Below are 6,000 nucleotides of genomic sequence, written 5' to 3'. Positions count from 1 at the left end.
AGAAATAAAAATAGAAAACTCACAATGGGTATTTTAGTAGTCTTCTTTTAAAGACTTTACAGATCTTTCTCTAAATCCCAATGTCACCTCAAGCTCTGAAGAAAGACTAAATTACCCTTGCCTATTTTGAAGAATTTTTATCTTAATTCTGTCATCCCAACTTGTCTAAAGCCTTCCTTGTGTAAAATGATGTAAAGTTTTCACCACACAAAAGTGACAAACCTCCAATTTTAGTAATACAAATAACTTGCAGAAATAAATTCTGAGGTTTCATGAATTACTTGTGAAGTCTTAATTCAAACTCAAGATTGGTCATCAATATGTTTTTAATGGTAAGGGAGACCACTATCAAATATTAGATAATAAAATCACTAAATGAATAAAGAGGAATTTGGAATGATAAAAGTAATAAAAAATCAAGAAAATAAATCAAACATAATATGTAATTAAAAACACGAAGTAAAGTACTATAAACAAATCCAAACATATAAATAATACCTTTGAGTGTAAAATGATATAGTTATAATCTGGTTAAAGATAATCTACTACCGTTCAAAAGAGATACAAAGAGATATAGAAGAAAAAAATGGGGGGGGGAAGCAAATATTATACAAACTTTTATTCAGAGAAAAATCTTGCATAGTTTTATTAGTATTTAGGGTGATAGGATTACTAGAGATAGTAAATATTATTTCAGATAAAATAAATTTCAAGTGTCAAAACGTTTTAACATATAAATCTGCTAATCTCTTCAAAACATTAAAAAATAATCATACAGCTTTGGAAATAAAGATCAGCTAAATGAGGAGACAGAGACTATTTATTCAGAGCTTGCCGTAGCAGAGGTATCAGCCATCATCATTTGCCTTTGGTGGAGACTCAAAGGCTGCAAGAGCAGTGGGAAAGCATCATAAGGAATAAACAAAAGGGAAGCTTCAGGTACTCTGGATGGACGTTATTGGCTGTGGAAGCTGGAAGTGGGCTCACTTGAAGTGGGAACAAAAAATGGGGTTAGCAGATATTGACCAAGTCCTGTTCATTTAGACAGTCTCGTGCTGTGGGGAACTTACCCCCTTCTCTCACCCCTCATGCAAACCTGTCAAAACATCACCAAAATAAAGCTCGTATGTGCTTCTGCCACCTGGTGGTCAAGTATTTTTCTTTGCTCAGTCCCCAAATCCCTCTACAGTGTAAACATTTGCCTATTAAACTAGTCTGATATGAAAGGATAATAATCATGGAACTCATCTATTATCATCTGAAATGCTGAAAAGTAATAGACAAGATTAGGTCACTAAGTTAGGCCCTCAATCTGGGAAGAAGACTAGAGTGGCATTTGTCTTACATATTTACATTTTCAAGAGGAAATGTCAAGAGACTTGGTACTGTATGGCCCCTGGAGAGATTGTATTTACACACACAAGGGGTAGAGTAAGGATGACACCCTTTTTCTGGAGCTTGACTGGAGGTAGAGGAAGTGACTTCTCCTTTCCTTTTGTAAACAGAGAAAAATTGTTTTTTTTTTCAACACCCCCTGCCTACGGCTGTCTAGCTACTTGTGTAGGACAATGAGCCTGCCTTTGACACCACTTTAAATAAGGACTAGGATAAATGGGAAGCTGATGCACTTATTATTTTCTGTGAAGTATTCAATAAGAAATCTACCCATTATGTGGCTCTGTTCCATAACACCTGGTATGTACATTCACAGTAAAATCAATAGATAATCATGGTGAAGAGGATATAATCACATGAGAGAGAAAGCGGTGTTTAGGCCACATGTACGAGTCTGACTTTGCATATTATGCTTGCTAAAGCTCAGAGTGACGATGTGAAGATGAGGAATAGCAGAGGATCGTTGAAGATGCCGTACTGGAGGGAACAGGCTGGAAAGTTGTGAGAGAGTAGATTGAGAATGCATGACCTAACCTGGGGTTGTGGAAAGGTTTAAGATATTATTAATCCTAATATCTAGCATACAGAATAGGAGCAGCAGGATAGGAGACAAGGTCTTTAGAAGGGAGGAGATCAAGGAATTAGAAAATCAGGCTATTGACATCATAAAGAATTGAGATAAGAACAAACATAAGGAAGATAAAACGAGCTAGCAACTAACATTACAAGAAGGTGTAATGTTTAATAATTCAGATCTGAGAGAAAATTATTAGGTATTAAATCATGAAAATAATAGTGCCTTCTTTGTATGTCTTTCTTGAGGCACTAACATTCCATCTGTAACCTTAAAATGAGTAGGAAACTGAGGAGACATGGACAAGAGAGTTGGGAGAGCATTAGAGGAATAAGCGAAAACATGAAACAGTATTAAATAAAGAGAGAGTTAAAAAAGAGTCCAGAATGGTTGAGACTCTCAGAAAGGTAAAGATGAGCTGTGCAGCAGAAAGTGATGTCAGAGAGAGACCAGGGGCCAGGTTATGAAGGCACTTGCTGACCTGATATAAAATGACAATATCCAAAAGGATTTTGGATATTGTCAGTTACAATCGATAGAATTAAGCACTTTGTATAATTCAGGAATACAACATTTTCTAAATCTCAGTGATATAGTGGTTAAACAAATGAAATTTGGAGCCAGAGATATCTTGATTCTGATCCTGATATCACTCTTCATTAGCAGTAAAATTTTGCACAAATTATTTAGTCTGTCAGTCTTTCTGTTTACTCATCTCTTTAGTGGCAATACTCTATTTCTAAAGACTGTTTGAGGTCCAAGTGAGAGAAGGGATTTTAAGTCCTAAAACCCAGAACCTAGCAAATATATGGCCTCTCAGTACACAAACAAAATCCTTTTCCTTGGTTCTGTGGTTGTATAATGTCTTTTCTGGTATATTTACAAATATATTATATATCAAAGCATGAAGCTGACATTTGGGAAATAATAATGCCTTTATTATCTTAAGGAATAGTTTATACTAATTACTACTCCTGGATGTAATTTAAGTCTTGTAGTTTGGGAAAAGTCACCTTATTCCAGAGGGCCACTGATTCCCCTGCTACCTACAACTTTTTTTCATTTGGAATCTGGAGTCAGTTGTAATTCCAGCTCATGTTTACTAAGCACACCTGTTTGCACCTGGTGCTTAAAGATGGTGGCTCTCCAAATGACTGTCAGCTTTTAATTTGGGTGAGTTAAGGTAGAGACTGCATCTCTACTTTAACAAGAAAGGAGTACCTTAACAGGACAGGAAAAGAAAGGAGAGGGCTATATTCAAATATCTGCATTTACAGAATTATGAGATCTTCAAGAAGGTAATGTCCGACTCTTTGAACACCCTTAATAAATTTATGTAATAAAGATCACAGATATATACCGAGAAGGAGAAATGGGTCCTCCCTCTCATAACTGATATATCGTTACCTGTTGATTAGCTAAAATATAGGGAGCACTGATATTCCAAATTAGGATTAAAATAGCATTAAAGCTGCTTGACCTGGACAGGTATGGGACCAAAGACGACTGTGAGCAAAAACACCTGGTTTCTTCCTACTCAGCATTACAGGTCAATCAATCATGTTAACTCTTGTGGGAGTAAGAATCCTTAGGAGTAAGGTAAAATGTGTGTTTCTTTATTGAGCTTATCAACTTGGGAAGAAAAACCCATAGCTGACCTTTTCTCCGTTCACCCAAAAATACTCAATAATGTAAGTCGTATTCCAGTTTAATGGAACACTTAGCCAGACTTTACAAATTACAGTGAAGTGCACAGGGCTCATTATTTGTAATCTCATTATTATCAAATTCAACAGATCTGTTACTAATCAATAAAAAGTACACAGAGTATGTTGTTAGAGGAATAAACCAAATTTTCCAGGAGGCTGTAATGAACTCTGTTATTAGCCTAATGTTATTTCAAAATCGTATTTTAATTACTGTGATGTAGATGTAGAATGTGTACCTTTAACATGAGCAAATCATACTGATTAAATTCAAGGTATGAACAGTGAAAAACGCTTAATAATAAAAACACATGATAATAATTATTTTAAAGTATTTTCTAAAACAATACAACTTATCAAATTAAAGTGCAAAGTTTAATTTTTATGATCATTTTCTTAAAATCATCCAGAGAAAGTTGACGTTAGAAATTAGTTCAAAATATTGACAGGTTATAGTTGATTATGCGTTTAACATATATGATAAGAAATATTGGGTTTTCAGAGTGAAAACAGCATTAATTTTGCAGTCATAATGAGTTATGTTAGAATTTTTGTGTCTCATCCACTATTTCTGTGATGACACTACATTATCTGTAACACTTTGGGCTTCTATTCTTTATTAGTAAAATTCAAGGAAAAATATTGAGCTTGCATTGCTTTTCCCGATAAAATACAAAGATTCCAGGACAATATCTTTTTTATGTTAGGAACAACTGTTACTTTTCTTCTTTATTTTACATAAAAAAAGGACATGAACTGAGATCACTATCACTAATAGTCTAAAAATAAAAAGGGGTATCAGGATAATAGAACTGGGTTTTGACTATCATGTTCAGATACAAGAAATAAAAGTTAAAAGGCACAGGGGAACACTGGGGAATGTACAGAAGAGTTGAAGTAAAAAATCAGGATTGCTGAAAACTAGGTTTAAAATAAGTGGGTATATAAGTTTGGAAAGCTTTTGTGACCTTTACTTTCAGATTTGGGGAAGCCCATGATGCAGGAGAGACTGAGCCTGTAGAGCTCCAGAGCCACTAGTGCTTCACAGTTCCTGGCGATAGGTTCTGTGACAGTACCATGAAAAACAGTATGGAATGGACTCCCTAGGAAATCAATAACCATACCTTACAGTACTCAGACATCAACCAGAGAATTATTTTTCAGGATGGCATTAAAAAGAAAACTAAGATAGATGAAGCCTAAGATCTTTTCAATTTATAAAATCTAATCTTTCTATCAAAAGCTAAGTTGGCCAACAAATAAAACAAATTGTGAAGTCAAAAGTGTTATAGACATTTTATGGTACCTAGACGGTTAACAAAGGTTTTTTTTTTTTTTTTTTTTTTTTCTTTTTAACAAATTCATGAGATTCATGACTTGATTGACAATTAGTACTTTGTGTCTGGCTGCACAGTTTTTGCCTAGTGTCACTATTTTTTTTTTCACTCTAAATTACAACCTTGTAAGCTTTCTGTTTTTCATTTTTTAATTAAAACGTAATTGAGTATACATATTTTGGGGGTACAAAACAGACTGTCAGTATTTGTGCATAATATGCAACGATCAAATCAGCATTGTTAGCATGTTCATTACAAATCATAATTAATCCTTCTGTTCATTACCAAATTTCTCACTAGTCCCCCTTATCCTCCCCCTTTCCCACCCCTAATAACCATAGATCTGTTCTTTCCTTCTCTAAGTTCAATGTATTTCCTTCCTTCCTTCCTTCCTTCCTTCCTTCCTTCCTTCCTTCCTTCCTTCCTTCCTTCCTTCCTTCCTTCCTTCCTTCCTTCCTTCTTCCTTCCTTCCTTCCTTTCTTTTCTCCCACTTATGGGTGAGGACATGCTGTATTTCTCTTTCTTTGCCTGGCTAATTTCACTTAACGTAATTTCTCTAAGCTCATCCACATTGCTGCAAATGGCAAAATTTCATTCTTTTTTATGGCTGAGAAGTATTCCGTTGTGTATATATGCCCCATTTTCTTCATGTATTCATCTGTTGATGGGAATTTAGATTGGTGCCATACCCTGGCTATTGTAAACAGAGCTGCGATGAACATGGGAGTGCAGTTATCCCTTTTACATGATGATTTCCATCCCTTTGGGTATATATCCAGAAGTGTGATTGCTAGATTGTATGGTAGTTCTATCTGTAGTTGTTTGACAAACATATGTGCTATTTCCATAATGGCTGTACTAATTTACAGTCCCACCAATAGTGTAGAAGAGTTCCCTTTTCTCCACATCCTTGTCAGCATTTGTTATTCTCTACCATTTTGATAATAGCCAGTCTAAATGGGATGAGATCGTATCTCAACGTGGTTTT

This window comes from Cynocephalus volans, chromosome 4 (genome assembly GCF_027409185.1).
Source record: "Cynocephalus volans isolate mCynVol1 chromosome 4, mCynVol1.pri, whole genome shotgun sequence".
Lineage (NCBI taxonomy): Eukaryota > Metazoa > Chordata > Mammalia > Dermoptera > Cynocephalidae > Cynocephalus > Cynocephalus volans.
This window is presented reverse-complemented; position numbering follows the sequence as displayed.